The sequence below is a fragment of the Triticum urartu genome, chromosome 3A, assembly GCF_056163025.1.
Source record: "Triticum urartu cultivar PI428250 chromosome 3A, HENAU_Tu73, whole genome shotgun sequence".
NCBI classification, from domain to species: Eukaryota; Viridiplantae; Streptophyta; class Magnoliopsida; order Poales; family Poaceae; genus Triticum; species Triticum urartu.
In genome coordinates, this window is record NC_141875.1 from 409,281,021 (window position 1) to 409,299,377 (window position 18,357).

Below are 18,357 nucleotides of genomic sequence, written 5' to 3' on the forward strand. Positions count from 1 at the left end.
ACCGTATGTAGTGCATACTATTTTTCGTAGGAACACATTTTCCACTTGTTGATAACATGCAACCCACTCATGAAGGTCCAATAGAGGAGCCCATAATTAACTGGAAGGGAGGCTCTCACATGAATCCGGACCAGGTACATGCTCATGGTCCCCTAAACATAAATAAGTAAATAAATAAAGCTAAATGCTCATGCACCAGTTCTTTATATTCATGATTTAACAGGAGGATATTATTTCCTATGATAGTGTCGTTACATTAAGTCGATATAATTCTTGGGCAAAGATAGCGACCAATCTTCTTTCTCCCACCATTTCGTTCCTGCAACCAGCAGACCCATGCAAATCGTAGTCAACGTCATAAATAGTTCCGGTCCATTTTTATTTTTCAATAAGAATGCCCAACCCAGCCCAGGACATTGGCGACATCACCTTATCCTCCACCTTGGTGCGCTCACCGCGGCGCCCCGTCCGGCCCTGTCAACATAGTGAATCGGGAGAGGACTGTAGATGTGCGTATGATAGTACGGACCCACCAGGTCCACTCCCGAACATAAGAAAAGCACCTCTTTTACTACCCAGATGCACCCCTTGTTTTTTACTCTAATCCACCCTGTTGATATCTAGGACCCACATCATTTTCAACGTATAGTCAATTAACGACAGAATTGCACAATTTTTTTGAGGATTTGTTCGAAGGAGTAGGCTATAAACTGGGTTGTGCGGTCTCTGTGACCCGTCTAACAACATGACCAGCCCAACAGTTTTTTCTTTGGGAAAATAGGTAGACCACTATTTCTTTTTGAAGAATACCCAAGCTAGGCCTATTTGTTTTCTCGGACTTACAGGGCTGCATATCTTTCAAGATGAGGAGGGATGCATTCCGGCCTTGCCAAAGAGTTTGGTCAGTATCTGTTAAAAGTAAATGGGAAAATTAGTTTCTTTTTGGGCAAAATTGATTTTATACCCCTAGTTCTGTCACCCTCGGCAGGTTTTCCCCTAGTTTCCGAAAACCCTCGTTCTTTCCCAACTCACTTTGGTTTTTTATGCTTTTTCCCTTCCGGCACGGATCTGTCCAGTCAGCGCCGTTTGACCACTACCTACACTAGATTTTGGACATTTTTGCCCCTGTGGCTGCTAACTTCAGTACCCCTTCGTCCTCAGCCAGCTCTCACAAAAAACAGAGGAAAGGAAGGCGCGGCCAGATTGGAGGGGGGGCCGGGACGCAGGAGAAGGAGCCGGTGCGCATGGCGAGCTCGGGCTCATCCAGCTTCTCGCCGGTGACCGGAGAGGTAAGCAATGTGGTGGGGTCATGCTTCTCCACCCTACCCGACATTTTGGGGTTCAAAGCTAGGGTTTGTGAAATTTTGGGGGAAATTTGACTTTTTTTAGGTCGATGGGGTTAGGATTGTGCATCATTCATCAGAGTTTTATCTTCCCCACGAGTCTTATTTTGGCTTGGAGTTTCTGTCGAAGCATCGTTGCCCCGGTCATGGCCTTGTTCCTGCCCGCCGTGTATCATGGGGTGGTGCAAGCAGTGGCCGCCGTTTTTTAGGTTGCTCATTGGATGTAAGTTCATGTCAAATTGATCCAGATTTGTTTTTTTCTCTCTAATTTTTACTTTCTAATTATGAATCTTGATTTACAATTAGTTACCAGATGAGTGTGATTGGGTGGTTTGGGTTGACCCAGCTCCTCCATTGCATGTTGGACTAGCTTTTGAAGACTTGCACGCTGAGGTTGAAGGCAGTTGGATCAAGTGCCACCATTTTAAGAACGAAAACATTGAGCTGGCAAGGAAGAACAAGGATTTGAAGAAGAAGCTTAGAGAGAGAGATGCGATGTTGCTGTTGTGGGCACTATTGCTTGTGGGAATTAGTATGATAGTTGCACTACTATGGTAGTTCTCGAAGAAATTATGCAGTTGTTCGATGTTAGCTATAGTAGTTTGGTATTCCAAGATGTTGTTGTCAAATGTGGTCTTAGACTTGTCAAATGTGGTTTGGTGAATGAATTTGATCTTGCCAGCTGAATTTGATCTTGCCAGCTCAATTTGATCGTAAACTTGTGAAATGACAGATGAATGGCACAAGTTCAACAACAACTTGAGATCATACAACATTGTGCAGCACATATGAATATCACATGTTCGACAACCTTAAGATTAGACCACATTGTGCATAAAAACACCAAGTACATAACAACACCATAGCACACAGTAGACATAACAGGTGCATCTCAGAAGTTTAGCAACATCACATAGTACACATAACAATACATAAAAGGTGTAAAAACACCATCTAGTTGATAACAGCATCTAGAACTTCAGCTTTTTGCTCCTGGTGTTTCTGGCTAGGTTTGGAGCTTCCCTTGCCTTGCTTCTAGTGTTTCTGGCTGGGTTGGGGCCAGTTGGTGGAGCTTGGTTTTGTGCTGGTTCTTTTGATGTAGGAGGAACAACCTTGCTGTCAACACTGCTTCCAGTAGCTGAGAATGTAGTTTCTGGTTGTACAACTCCACCTCTCTTCTCTTTCACACACCTTGGAGAAGCTCCTCTATGTGCTGCTTTTTTATAGTTTTTCCTAGGGCTAAACAATTGTAAACATGTTACAAATTGTAATGTATGCATAAAAAGAAATGGATGTGAGAATTTCACGTACCTTACTACACTTGCTTGTGTAGATGCTTCATGAGATGGTTCCCTCGGTGGTCGCATTTCATGCTGGACTACATCAGGTATTGGCTGATCCTCATCCTCATCCTCATCTTGCACTTGCGCTATTGCTGGCTCATCTGCCATTGGATGATCATCTGCATTTTGTGCACCCCAATGCTCTTCTTCTCCAAAAGTTGGATCAACAGATCGTGTGCATCCCTTGGCTTGGTGTCCACATCTACCACACCTTTTGCACTTCTTCTTCCTTGGCCCAAGGCCCTTTCCTTCATTGCTTGCTCTAATCCTCTGTTTTCTTGGCCTGCCTGGTGCTTGCTTCTGAACGGGAGCACATAACTTGAATCCAGGATCTACAATGTCCTACTGCTGCTTGCCTTCCAAAGCTGGTAGGTTTTTAGCATAAGTGGCTCTGAACATCTCAACAGAGTAGTACTTATGGACATACTTATCAATTGTACTCGCATCACCCCTTAGAGAAGTGATGAAGAAAAGTGCATGGATGCATGGCTTACCAGTGACCTGTCATTGCCTACAATTGCAAGTCCAGTTCTCCAGGTCCACAGGATACCTCCATTCCCTCTTCTCTCTGTCAGTTGTAGTTACCTCAGCCTCTGTTGGGCTTCTCCTAACAATGCTCACCTCCAAACCTTTAGTTTTCTCCATTAATGCCTTCATTACTGCTGGTATGATGTTGTGCCCAATGAAATGGTCAATGCAAATTCTTTTTCTTAGGTCAAACTTCTGCATAATGTACTGCCTGATCTTGTCAAGTAGGTCAACTAGGTGTAGGCCCTTGTATTTGTTGATTCTAGAGTTGAATGATTCAGCTAGATTGTTATTTACATAGTCAACCTTGCTCAACTCAGTGAAATTAGCTCTAGCCCAAATTTTGGCGTGGTGCTCCTCAAGATACTCCTTCACTTTGATCTTGCTTTTCAACTAGTTCAAATGATAATTGTGCTTTTTGATGCTATAAGTTAGGGACCAAGGCCACAGATTGTCATCATAAAATTTCCCTTTGAATTTCTTGCCAAAATTTTGAGACAAATGTCTCATGCACTCTTTGTGCTCAACTCCAAGATAAACATCATCAACAGCACTCTCCATTCCTTTGCAAGCATCAGTATGGATAACTAATCCTTTAGGATGTCCTATAACTTTCTTCAAATTATTAAAAAAACCATGTACAACTCTTAGTGGACTCCACTTCAAGAACACCATATGCAACAGGAAATAACCAATTGTGTGCATCTAGGGCACATGCTGCTACAAGTTGGCCCCTAAACCTACCATGCAATGCAGTTGCATCTACAGCCAAGTATGGCATGCACCCCTCTAGAAACCCCTTTTGACAAGCTTTCAAACAGACAAAAACCCTTCTAAAACACTCTTTGTAGAATTTCTTTCCTTTTAACTTGTACTCCACTGTGTGATGGTCAATGTCAACAACACTGCCTGGTGATGCCCTCTCTACTTCTGCTTTGAAAGCAAAAAGTAACTAAAAGCTATCACTGTACTTACCATACATCTTGTCAAGTGCCATTTCCTTACCATAGTAGCATCTGCTGTAAGGCACCTCAAGACCATACTTCTCTAACAACCTACCCTGAATTTCCTTTGTGCCAATCCCTGGATTTTTTCTGATCCAAGCCATAGAAGCATCTGCAATCCACCTTCTTTTTGCAGCTCTCAATCTCTGAGATATGTTCACACTAGGACATGTGTGAGGGTGGGGGTTCACTTTAATCTGAAAATAAAACAAGGAAACAAATGGCCTGTCAGTACAACATTAGTAAAACAAAAAGTCACAATTTTAAAACAAATAGTAGTAAACTAAATAGCTAGTACCTGAAACAAAGTGCTCCTCCTCATCACAGATGCATGCAGCCTCCACTTACACCTGTCATAGGCACATTTAATAGTGAACCTACTCTGGTCACTCTTCAGTGTGATGTACTCAGTTTCAGACTTGATTGAGAATGTTCAAACTGCATTTCTACAATCAACTGCCCCAGGAAAGACCACACCTTCCTTAATGCTTGGGTTATCTCTATCATACATCATGACAGGTCTGTCCTCATCTGCATCCTCAAAATCTCCCATGTCATGATCCTCTTGCCTTTCATCTTCATCAGTATCTGAAAATTCTGCAGGTATGTAGTCTTCATTTGCTGCATGTTCCTAATTATTTTGTTGTGCATAACCTCGATAAAGCTTCTCATCCTCCTCATCAGACAAAATAGGTGCATCAGGCAATGCTTCCTCCACAACTGGATCAGGTTGATCTTCTTGTTTCTCAATGAGAGTTGGAGCAGTTGGGGTGGTACTAGCACTTGCTGCACTAGTGGCAGGAGCACTAGGAGTACTGCTAGCTCCTGGCCTAGACACACATGGTCTACCCCTTCTTCTACCTCTGGTCCCACTAGCAGTTGTCCTAGATGCGGGTGTTTTCTCACACCTTTCTCCTCTCTTTCTCTGAATTACTGTAATTTCCAAATTGCATGACCTTCTCTCTGCATTTCTTGCAAACATCAAACCTAACTCATCATCACACTGTAAGGGTTCCAAGTCTCCTGTGAACTGTCCCAATATCTTATTTCAACGGCATCAAACAATCCCCATGGATACTTTTCACAAATATTAGCCCTAAAATCATTAAATGAACTACTACGGTTGTCCACAACTAATGGAAATGTGAAGCTGCTTTCTTTTCCTCTGCTACCAGCAGAAACTATGACTGTGGTCTCCATTCTAACAGACAGACAGAATGCAACAGCTGGATCCATCCTACAATAATGAACACAACATCTACCATGACTAAATCTTCTTTGAATCAAGCCTACGATACTAACGAAAAGCAGATCTAAGACTTACCCCGTCGGGATCTCCCGTGCAGATGCGGTGCCCTTGCCCTTGTCACCCTGACTGCTACCACAACCGCCTTCAACACTCCCCCTAACCGATGGCGGGCTTTTGTCGCCGTCGACGACGCCACCGCCGCCGTGGCCATGTGCGTAGCCATCACCCTCCCGTGCCGATGAGATTCCCTTGTTGTGGCGGCGGCCGCCGCCTAGGGTTTCTCCATTCTCCCCCATCGCCTGGAAATGGATGTGCTGGTGCTGCAGACGATGTTCTAGTGGTGGTGCCCCTAGGGTTTCTAGATCTGGTGTTGAGGCGCTGACGAACTAGGGTTTGGATAGGGAGAGAGAGTGATGGGAGGAATGGGGAACAAAAGAGTGAGGTGGGGAACAAGCGAGTGAGCACGGGGGGCAAGCTGTGTCCTAAATCTAGCGCCGGTAGCGGCCAAACGGCGCTGACTAGACGGAACCGTGACGGGAGGGCAAAAGCACAAAGAAACCAAAGTGAGTTGGGCAAGAAAGAGAGTTTTCGGAAACTAGGGGCAAACCTGCCGAGGGGCACACACCTAAGGGCACCAAATTAATTATCCCTTCTTTTTTGTTTTTTTCTTCACTGATATTTTATATTTCATTGGATTTTAACATGACATAGTACTAATTTAATTTTTAAATTTGTTTTAGTATGGCTAATAATTTTTGGATTAATAATATTCTGTTCCCCAGCAAAAAATTGCGAATTTTCAAAATTTCGCACATTTTTAGTTCAATTTTTTAACCCTGGTACTGACCAGAAAACGGGCATCAATTCTAAAAATGGAAAATGAGCTGCAATAAATTCCATATGAATTAGACAATGAGTAAAAATTAGAAAAATATTAGCAAATGGGCTGTACACGCCACAAATTTCGAGGCTGAATTGTCTACGCAAGGCTTTGTCAGTCAACACACGATTCTAGCAGTAGTGACTGTTGGATGTCCATCCAAAGACCGACGTGCTTCTTCAATCTCTGATCTTCCTGGTCCAGCCGCCTAAACCAGCGCTGGTGGGAGTACCTGCTCCCTTCTCTTGTGGCCCGCTGGCCTGGCCGCACACAATCAACTGCCCCCTTTTTATGTGAAAAATGATTCCTCCCACTAACATCTGGGGCACACCGGTTCGGAGGCTGACCTGTGGGCCTACTAAGTTGACGCGTACACAAGCCTTTGTCAACTTAGTCAACAAACAATTCTAGCAGCAGTGACCATTGGATTTGAATCAAACGGTCCTGATGTTTCTTCAATCGCTGCTCTTCTTGCACCAGCCACCCAAACCAGCGCCGGCGAGACCGCCTGCTCCTGCCTCTAGTGGCCGACTGTGCTGCCTTTGAGGCCTCACCGCCCCTACTACTCCCACCGCTGGCCAGGCCCTGCGGCGACGGCAGGCTCACACGGCAGCCAAACCAGTGAACCCTCGTACTCCTCTCTGCGTGGGCATCCACCGTCACGTCTTCCCCAGCTCCGCGTCGTCCCCTTCCTAGGACTCGCCGTCGTCCACCGCCCTAGTGCTCTCGGTGCACCATGGTCAGCGTGGTCAACGAATGACATCCATCGGACGTGGACTTTACTTGGAGAGGCCGACAGCTGGGTCCACGACTGCACACAAGGAAATGCCTCCTTATTAGGCGCAAAATAATGATTCGTCCACCTGACATCTGGGACCCACTGGAAGGGCCTCTGTATTTCGCAAAAAATGTTCCCCCCGCTGACTGGTCGAACCCACCAGCTATATCTTCGCACGCAAGGAAGTGCCTCCTTATTACGCACAAAAAAATGAATACTCCCCCTGCTAGGTGGGGCCCAACTTAGTGGGAGGATGACATGTGGGCCTACTAAGTTGATGGGGACGGAGGGCTTTGTCAACTTAGACAATATGAATGATTCTAGCTCCAGTGACCGTATGATATCCATCCAACGGCAGTAGTGCTTCTTCAACCTCTGGTCTTCTTGCTCCAGCCGTCCAAAGCAGCGCTGGTCGTGCCGCCTGCTCCTGTCTCCCGTGGCCGGCTGTGCTGCCGTGGAGGCCTCACCGCCCCTACTACTCCAACCACTGGCTAGGCCCTGCGGCAACGACAGCGTCACACCGCAGCCGAATCAGTGAACCCTCATACTCCTCTCCACGTGGGCATCCACTGTCGCGTCTTCCCTGGCTCCGCGTCGTCCCCTTCCTAGGCCTCGCCGTCATCCACCGCCCTGGTGCTCTCGGCACGGCGTGGTCAACGTGGTGAAGGAACGACTTCCATCTGAAGAGTACTATACTTGGAGAGGTTGACAGCTACGGCCGTGGAAAATAATGATTCCTCCACCTGACTGGTCGGACCCACTAGCTACATCTTCGCACGCAAGGAAATGCATCCATATTACGGGCAAAAAAATTGATTCACCCCCTGACTGCTGGGACCCACCAGCTACATCTTCGAACCGAAGGAAGTGCCTGACAGTCGGGACCCACCTGGTCGAAGCGTACGTAGCGTTGTCATTCTGGTCGCGAACATGTACGTACATACAATCGGTCTGTCTGCAGGCTACATCAATGAACCATGGCCGTGTAAGGAAGGGCATGTGTCGTAGCAGAGGGGCGCACGTGTCGTAGTAGAGGCGCGCACATAGCATGTACACGTACGCACAACGGCCAGGGTGCAAGAAAGAAAATACGGCCACGTACGTACATACGGGCGGGGTCTCGAACGCCTACTCGCGCATACGTACGACCAGGGCTCGTGTACATGGATGGGTCAGAACGGAGAAGCTGCGCCATTGTCATGATGATGGGGAGGCAACCGGTTGGGTCGGAACAGAATACGTCGTCGTGTTCACCAGGAGCCAACCGGCTAGGACGGAACACCCGATGGAAAGGAGGCCTAGCATACCGCAGAACAGAGGAAAGGGCCTTGTGTTCGACCCACCACGGTCGAAACGGGATCCTCTTCATCGGGAGGGGTCTAGCATACCGCAAAACGAAGGAGACGGACCTCCTACGATCGAAACGGGGTCCTGTTGATCGGGAGGAGTGTGGCGTGCCACAAAACGGAGGAAACAGACTTGTGTTGGAGCACTACGGTCGAAACGGGGGTCTTGTTCATCGGGAGGGGTGTGGCATACCGCAAAACGGGACTCCACGGGATACTGTTCATCTCCACCGTCGACTGCCTCCACGGGCTACTGTTCATCCATCGTCGACTGCCTCCATGGGCTCCTGTTCATCCACCATCGACCTCCTCCATCCTCCACCTACGATTGTTCATCCACGGGCTCCTGTTCATCCAGCCTCCACCGCTCCTCCACCGGCTACTGTTCAGCCAGCCCTCTCTACGGGGTCCTGTTCAAGCACCCCTCCATGGGCTACTGTTCATCCAACCCTCCACCGGATACTGTTCAACTAGCCCTCCACGTGGTCCTGTTCATCCAGCCCTCCACGGGGTCCTGTTCTTCCGCCGGCTCGATTGATCGGGGTACTATTCATCCAGCAGCAACGGCCTCTACTACCATGGGGTCCTGTTCATCCAATCCCCACCGGGAACTGTTCATCCAAACCCCCCCAACAACACTCACTATTCATCCAGAGGCAGCATCGATCGGCTTTAGTTAGCAGCAGTAGCGAAGGAATCACTCGGGTTCAGTTAACAGCAAGGGATCGATCGATCTCTCGGGTTTAGTAACGCGTATCCTACAGTGCAATCGCTCGGGTTCAGTTAGAGCCCAACGACTCGCTCGGGTTCAGTTAGAGCCCAATGCCTCACACACACGCACGTACGTATGAGAGAAACGCGCATCGCTCGGCCCCCAACCACCCACCGTAACCAGGAACTCCTCGATATTTTCCTCGCCCTTGCTTCTACCACGGTTTTTTCAGTCATGGACGGCCCAAAGAATGTCATGCAGCTGCGTCTCCGGCCCGCCTAGGACGAAAAGCCCATTTTCTGTTATGATTTTTTGTCATAGAAGAAGGACCCCACCACATCTATGATGATACCGGGTTTTGTCAGAATTATCATCATAGAAGTGTCATAAGTATGACAGAAAAGAAATTTGTTCGGCCCAAAATGTCACAGATGTGTCTTTTTTTGTAGTGCAATACAATGGTCTCTTGGAGATCCATATGATGTAACTCTTTTGCGGTGTGTTTGTTGGGATCGATGAACTTTGAGTTTATGATCATATCTATCTTTTTATATCCATGAAAGTATTTGAGTTTCTTTGATCTCTTTTATGCATGACCTCTTATAGCCTCGTATTTCGTCTCCAATATTCGGGTTTTGTTTGGCCAACTTGATCTATTTATCTTGCAACGGGAAGAGGTGCCCGGTAGTGGGTTCGATCTTATGGTGCTTGATCCCAGTGACAGAAAGGGAACCAACACGTATGTATCGTTGCTACTAAGGATAAAAAGATGGGATCTATATCTACCACCATAGATAAACAGATCTCGTCTACATCATGTCATCGTTCTTATTGCATTACTCCGTTTTCCATGAACTTAATACACTAGATGCATGTTGGATAGTGGTCGATGTGTGGAGTAATACTAGTAGATGCAGGCAGGAGTCGGTCTACTAATCTTGGACGTGATGCCTATGTAATGATCATTGCCTAGATATCGTCATAATTATTTGAGGTTCTATCAATTGCCCAATAGTAATTTGTTTTCCCACCATTTGCTATTTTTCTCGAGAGAAGCCACTAGCGAAACCTACAGCCCCCAGGTCTTCTTTCTCATATATTTGCCTTTGCGATCTATTTTTCTCTTGCTTTCATTTTCAGATCTATTAAACCAAAAATACAAAAATACTTTGCTGCACTTCATTTTATTTGCGATCTATTTATTCAATCTATCACAACTTTCTCCCATCCATGCACCGTTTGAGGCGCCGTTACCCGAAAGGGATTGACAACGCCTTTAACACGTCGGGTTGCGAGTAGTTGTTATTTTGTGTGCAGGGGCTGTTTACGTTGTGTTGCTTGGTTCTCCTACTGGTTCGATAACCTTGGTTTCATATCTGAGGGAAATACCTACCTCCGCTGTGCTGCATCATCCCTTGCTCATTGGGGAAATACCGACGTAGCTTCAAGCGACAACAAAAGGAATTTATGGCACCGTTGCCGGGGAGGAACAAGTCAAGATAGTCTCCTGACAACTCGCCAATTTCTGGCGCCTTTTCCGGGGAGGATCTTCATCATAACCAGGTTCCTAATCACAAATCTCATCTCCTCGCAATTTACATTATTTGCCATTTGCCTCTCGTTTTCCTTTCCCCCACTTCACAAAAATTTACCGTTTTATTCGCCTCTCTTTTTCCGTTCGCCGTTTTCTTGCTGGATCTGTTTTGTGTGCTTTCTTCTTTGCGAAATCATGATACCTCAAAGAAAATATTATGATGTTCCTTACCCAAATTTTTTGCTTGAAATTGAGAAAAGTGCTAAGGAATATATGACTAAACAATTTGAGCATAATAAGTATTTTACTGAAGAACTTAAGGAGCACTCCGTTGTGCTTGATGCTATTACAAAATAGCTTGATGATATCAGTAGAGAAGTTTGCAGTCTCCAATCTAAGTATGCTTTTGCCGAAAGTTTGCTAGGAAAAATATCCGATGCACAAGCTACCTTAGTAAATCAAATGGCCGCTAAACCAATCTCACTAGAGGATAAAAGTGATGAAGATCTTAAAATGATTGGTGTTTCTTCTATTGGTTCCTTGTTTAGTAAAGTTAATATTGATGAAAAAGGGACTGGAGAAGAGTCAACTTCACGTAGAAGGCGTCCCAATATTTCGGAGGGTGAAAATGTTGTTCAAAAAATTGATGAAAATGGGTTTGGAGAGGTCAAAACTTTAGCTAGTGATGCACCCACTCTTTTGGATTACAAAGACTTTAATTATGATAGTTGCTCTTTGATTGATTGTATTTATTTGTTGCAATCCATGATGAATTCACCCCATGCTTACGAATAAAACAAAGCTTTTACTAAACATATTGTTGATGATATGATGAAAGCTCTTGAAGAGAAATTGGAACTGCAAGTTTCAATTCCTAGAAAATTGCATGATGAGTGGGAACCTTCTATAAAAGTCAAGATTAAAAACTATGAGTGTTTTTCTTTGTGTGATTTGGGTGCTAGTGTTTCTACAATTCCGAAATCTTTATGTGATGTGCTTGGTCTTACCAATCTTGAAGAATGTTCCTTGAATTTGCACTTGGCGGATTCTACTATTAAAAAGATTATGTGAAGAATGAATGATGTTCTTATTCTTACAAATAGGAATTATGTGCCCATAGACTTTATTGTTCTTGATTTTGATTGCAATCTGTCATGTCCAATTATTCTTGGTAGACCATTTTTACGCACTATCGGTGCCGTGATTGATATGAAAGAATGCAATATTAAGTTCCAATTTCCTTTGAGGAAGGGTATGGAACACTTTCCTAGAACAAGAATTAGGCCACCTTATGAATAAATCATGAGGGCATCTTACGGATCTCGAACCAAAGATGACAAAACTTAGATCCTTGCCTTATGCCTAGCTAAGGGCGTAAAACTATAGCACTTGTTGGGAGGCAACCCAATGTATATTTTTTCTTTTTGCTTCCTGTTTTTGAGTGTTAGCACAATTATGCTATTGATATGATTGTGTTTTTTTGTGTTTTAATTAGTGTTTGTGCCAAGTAAAGCCTTTAGGATCTTCTTGGGCAATAGTTGTTTGATCTTGCTGAAAGAATAGAAAGTTTTGTGCTCATGAAATTAATTTTGCTTTTTTACCAGGGAGCGATAAACTACCTACTCCAATTGCAGTGGATCAATATACAAATTTCTCAAGTCGTCCTAATTTTTAGAGTTTTTAAGTTACAGAAGTATTCGAAATAGTCAGATTGCTGCAGACTGTTCTGTTTTGACAGATTCTGTTTTCTTTGTGTTGTGTGCTTATTTTGATGTCTCTATGGTTTTCTTTTTATGAGTTTTTGCCATAGAAAAGTTGGAATACAGTAGATATAATACAAAAACAAAATATGAATTGGTTTGATACAACACTTATAGTAATGATTTATTATTCTTATACTAACCGATCTCGCGAAGGCTTTGTTGAGTTTTGTGTGATTGAAGCTTTCAAGTTTTGGGTTATCTTTCGATGGATGAAGGAAGTATGTAAGAGCCTAAGCTTGTAGATGCCCCGGCACCCCAAGCTATTATCTAAGAATGAGCAACCAACTAAGCTTGGGGATGCCCCCGAGTGGCATCCCCGCTTTCTTCCAACAACTATCGGTATTTTACTCGAGACTATATTTTTATTCATCACATGATATGTGTTTTTCTTGGAGCGTCTTTTATGATATGTGTCCTTGCCTGCTTTATTTTGTGTTTTAAGTCCAAAATCCTTGCTGGACACACCTATTTGAGAGAGCCAAAATTATATCTTGACTTGTTAGAATTGCTCTCTATGCTTCACTTAAATTTTTTATGATCAATGGACTTGCCCTAGTGCTTCACTTATATCTTTTTGAGCATGTGTGCTTTGTTACTTTTGAAGAAATGCACTGTTGCTTCACTTAGATTTATTTGAGAGTTATTAAAATTTTGAAGAAATTCTCTCTTGCCTCACTTAAATTATTTTGAGAGAAAGAAAATTTGTTATGCTCATGATCTTCACTTATATTTGTTTGAGCTTATGAAAAGCAACACATGAAAATTAGTCCCAAAGTGATAGATACCCAATAAGGATAAATAAAAAAAGGAAAAATGTCATGAAGATCATTGGAAAAAATAAGCTTGATTCTTAGTAATAGTTTTGAGATATGATGATGTGACATGTGAGTCATCTTGATGAGTAATTATGCTTTAGTAAGAATATTGGTGTTAAGGTTTGTGATTCCCTATGCATGCACGAAAGTCAATAATAATGCAATAAAATTATATCGTGCTCGTGGTGCATTATTCGGTGTTAATTATGCTTAATGCTTGCTTATGATATTATTAGTTTATTGGTTGGTCGCTTCCCAATCTTTTGCTAGCCTTCATTTTGCACTAAGTATGACCTCTACTTGTGCATCCAGAATCCTTTAAACCAGTTTTGCCACATGAGTCCACTATATCTACCTATATGCGGTATATTTTGCCATTCTAAGCAAATTTGCATGTGCCATCTCTAATTTTCAAAATAAACTTCTATTTTGTGTGTTTGTTTCGCTCGCAGAGCAGTGAGGGGTGGCTAATATTTTCCATGCTAGATGTGTTATTCTCAAGATGAATGTTTATTCACTTGTCATTGCACGAGAGTATGGCAAAGGTATTAGGGATGCCCAGTCCCGAAATGCAAAAACAAATGAATTTACTTTATGTTGTCAAATAATAAATTCCTTGGAAATTGTTGGTATGGAGGGCAACTGTGGATACGGCTAGCCATGGAAAGTGAAAGTTATGGTGGAAAAAGGAATAAACTTTATTTTCTATTTGGGAACTGCCTATGATATATCTATGCATGGAAAGTATTGGGAACTCTAAGTCGTTTTCGTTGATGGGATGGATACACCTCCCAAAATATTTTTATCTCAATTTTTTCGCTTTGAGCTCTAGCACCTCTACAAATCCCTAATTCCCTCTGCGAAGGTCCTATCTTTACTTTATGCAATTTTTATTTTGAGTCTCCATATTCTCTTATAAAAGCACCAACTAGGAGGCAATATGATCATGCTTAAGTATTGGGTGTAGTTAATATTCGAGTGTGTTTCATGAATGGATCAATGTTTGAGCATGATGGGCTAGGGATAACTTATTTTAGCGTTGATATTTTGAAAGACATGGTTGCTTGTTGATATGCTTGAGTATCTGAATTATTATGTCAAAACTAGACTATTGCTTTGAATCACATAAAAGTCAAAATGTCCATGCTATAAATAAAAGAATATGATATGACATGATGAACAACGCTCCACATCAAAAATTATGTTTTTATCACTTACCTACTCGAGGACGAGTAGGATTTAAGCTTGGGGATGATGATACGTCTCGAACGTATCTATAATTTTTTATTGTTCCATGCTGTTTTATTATCAATCTTGGATGTTTTATAATCATTTTATAGACATTTTATATCATTTTTGGTACTAACCTATTGACATAGTGCCAAGTGCCAGTTGCTGTTTTTTCCATGTTTTTTACATTGCGGAAAATCAATATCCAATGGAGTCCAAATGCCACAAAACTTTACGTAGATTTTTTATGGATCAGAAGGAAGATGTTGTGTCCTGGTTGCACCAGGGGGAGTCTCGAGGAGGGGACAACGCACCAGGGCGTGCCAGGAGGCCCATGCGCGCCCTAGTGGGTTGTGCCCACCTCGGGTGCCCCCCGGACCGCCTCTTTGCTCTATAAATATCCCAAAAATCCCAGAACCCTAGGGGAGTTGATGAAATATTCATCCAGCCGCCGCAGAGTCTAGAACCACCAAATACAATCTAGACACCATGACGGAGGGGTTCACCACTTCCATTAGTGCCTCTCCGATGATGCGTGAGTAGTTCTTTGTAGACCTTTGGGTCCGTAGTTAGTAGCTAGATGGCTTCATCTCTCTCTCTCCCTCTTGATTCTCAATACAATGGTCTCTTGGAGATCCATATGATGTAACTCTTGTGCGGTGTGTTTGTTGGGATCGATGAACTTTGAGTTTATGATCAAATCTATCTTTTTATATCCATGGAAGTATTTGAGTTTGTTTGATCTATTTTATGCATGATCTCTTATAGCCTCGTATTTCTTCACCAATATTTGGGTTTTTTTTGGCCAACTTGATCTATTTATCTTGCAATGGGAAGAGGTGCCCGGTAGTGGGTTCGATCTTACGGTGCTTGATCCCAGTGACAGAAAGGGAACCGACACATATGCATCGTTGCTACGAAGGATAAAAGGATGGGATCTATATCTACCACCATAAATAAACGGATCTCGTCTACATCATTTCATCGTTCTTATTGCATCACTCCGTTTTTCCATGAACTTAATACACTAGGTGCATGCTGGATAGCGGTCGATGTGTGGAGTAATACTAGTAGATGCAGGCAGGAGTCGGTCTACTAATCTTGGACGTGATGCCTATGTAATGATCATTGCCTGGATATCATCATAATTATTTGAGGTTCTATCAATTGCCCAACAGTAATTTGTTTACCCACCGTTTTCTATTTTTCTCGAGAGAAGCCACTAGTGAAACATACGGCCCCCGGGTCTTCTTTCTCATATATTTGCCTTTGCGATCTATTTTTCTCTTGCTTTTATTTTCAGATCTATTAAACAAAAATACAAAAATACTTTGCTTCACATTATTTTATTTGCGATCTATTTATTCAATCTATCACAATTTTCTCCCATCCACGCACCGTTTGAGGCGTCGTTACCCGAAAGGGATTGACAACCCCTTTAACACGTCGGGTTGCGAGTGGTTGTTGTTTTGTGTGCATGGGTTGTTTACGTTGTGTTGCTTGGTTCTCCTACTGGTTTGATAACCTTGGTTTCATATCCAAGGGAAATACCTAATGTTGTTGTGCTGCATCATCCCTTCCTCTGTGGGGAAATACCGACGTAGCTTCAAGCGACATCAGAGACTTCAACCCACGAAGGGTCACGGTTGCGCGAGTCCATGGAGGGCTCTGCCCACGAAGGGTCCACGAAGAAGTAACCTTGTCTATCCCACCATGGCCATCGCCCACGAAGGACTTGCCTCACTTGGGTAGATCTTCACGAAGTAGGCAATCTACTTGCCCTTACAAACTCCTTGGTTCAACTCCACAATCTTGTCGGAGGCTCCCAAGTGACACCTAACCAATCTAGGATACACCACTCTACAAAAGGTAATTGATGGTGTGTTGATGATGAACCCCTTACTGTTGTGATTCAAATGATAGTCTCCCCAACACTAAAATCTCTCTCACAGATTTGGATTTGGTGGAAAGATGATTTGAGTGGAAGCAACTTGGGGAAGGCTAGAGATCCAGATTCTTGTGGTTGGAACGGAATATCTTGGTCTCAACACATGAGTAGGTGGTTCTCTCTTAGAAAATGTATGCTGGAAGTGTAGGCACGTTTTGATGGCTCTCTCCATGAATGAAGAATGGGTGGAGGGGCATATATAGCCTCCACACAGAATCTAACCGTTACACACAATTTACCAAACTCGGTAGGACCGAATCATGAAACTCGGTGAGACCGATTTAGTTCAAAATGTGAATGTTGGGCTTTTCGGTGGGACCGAAATGTGAACTCGGTGGGACCAATTTCATTAGGGTTAGGCATAACGTAATCCTGGTGAGACTGATCACATAAACTTGGTGAGACTGATTTCTGTAATAGGCAAATAGAGAGTTGGTTAGGCAAACTCCATGGGACCAAATCGCTCATTTTGGTGAGACTGAAACATTACGAAAGGCAAATAGGGAGTTTGCATTGCGAACCGGTGGGACCAGTCGCTCATCTCGGTTAGACTGAAATGTTACGAAGGGAAACAAAGAGTTTTCAATCCCATCTCGGTGAGACCGAATTGACTAGGGTTTCTAGCTGTGGCTATGTCAAATGAACTCGGCGGCGCCAGATAGATCAAATCGGCGGGGCCGAGTTTGACTTTTGGTTTGGGACATATGTGGATATGAGAAAGTGGTTCAAGGCTTTTGAAGCATATCACTAAGAATATTGAGCAAGTAATCCATCAAGCAACACCTCATCCGCTTTTAATAGTATTGGCTTTTCCTATGGACTCAATGTGATCTTGGATCACTAAAATGAAAATGTAGAGTCTAAGCTTGAGCCAATATGTGTCCTTAGCAATTTGAGGGGTCCACATTCCTAGTCCATGCCATGCCAATCATTGAACTTTCTAAAATGATCATCTTGAAAGAGCATTAGTTCAATGAGCTATATGTTGTTAGGAATTACCAAAACCACCCAGGGATAGTTGCACTTTCAGATGCAGTGCTCACTACAGTTGAGGGGAAGGCTCGAGGAGGACGGTGACGGTCGGAGGGCGGTGGGATTGATGGCGGCAGTGGCAGACGGCGCCGAGGAAGAAGAAGTCAAAGGCAACGTCTGCGGCATTCCTCGATCGCAATCTAGCGGCGTAGTCGGCGGCGGCGGCGACGACGCTCCTCCGGGACACCAGTAGACGGAGGACGGTGGCCGGTGGCTGGTGGCCGCAGTGGTGAGGCAGTGTGGCGGCGAGATCGCTTGGACATGGGCAGAGCTGGGGAGGCAAAAAGGGAGAGCAGGGTGGGTCTGGGAGGGGCAAGTGGGAGAGATGGCAGGGGGAGGCCAAGGCGTCGCCCTTATCCCCTATTCGGGTGCGAACGAAGGAACAGAGCGTGCGGGGGAGGGGGAGAAGACGATAAGGGGACGGGTGATGAGGACATCAATACCATTGTTACACCCACAACCCCTGCTGCTATACATACTGGACCAATTACTAGAGCACATGCACGCCAGTTGAATTACCAGGTACTTTCATTACTTGGTAACGGTTCTAATGTTCATGAGAATATGATGCTGCCTAAATTGGATACATTTGTTTTGCTTACAAATGAAGGGCCTAGCTTGGACAAGAAAGATGAACCTTGGAGCAAGTTCAAGCATGGAGATGATGGCGTGCGCAAGGGAAACAAAAACGGAGTTACAAATGATGATTCCAGGACTTTGAAGCCACCATAATGAGTGCATGAAGGCTTGGACGAAATATACAAGATGCCACTTCATAAATTTCGTCCACAGGCTATCCTAGGTGCTGTGTCACCTTATTTTTGGGCCAGGCCCATGTAATTTCGAAATACT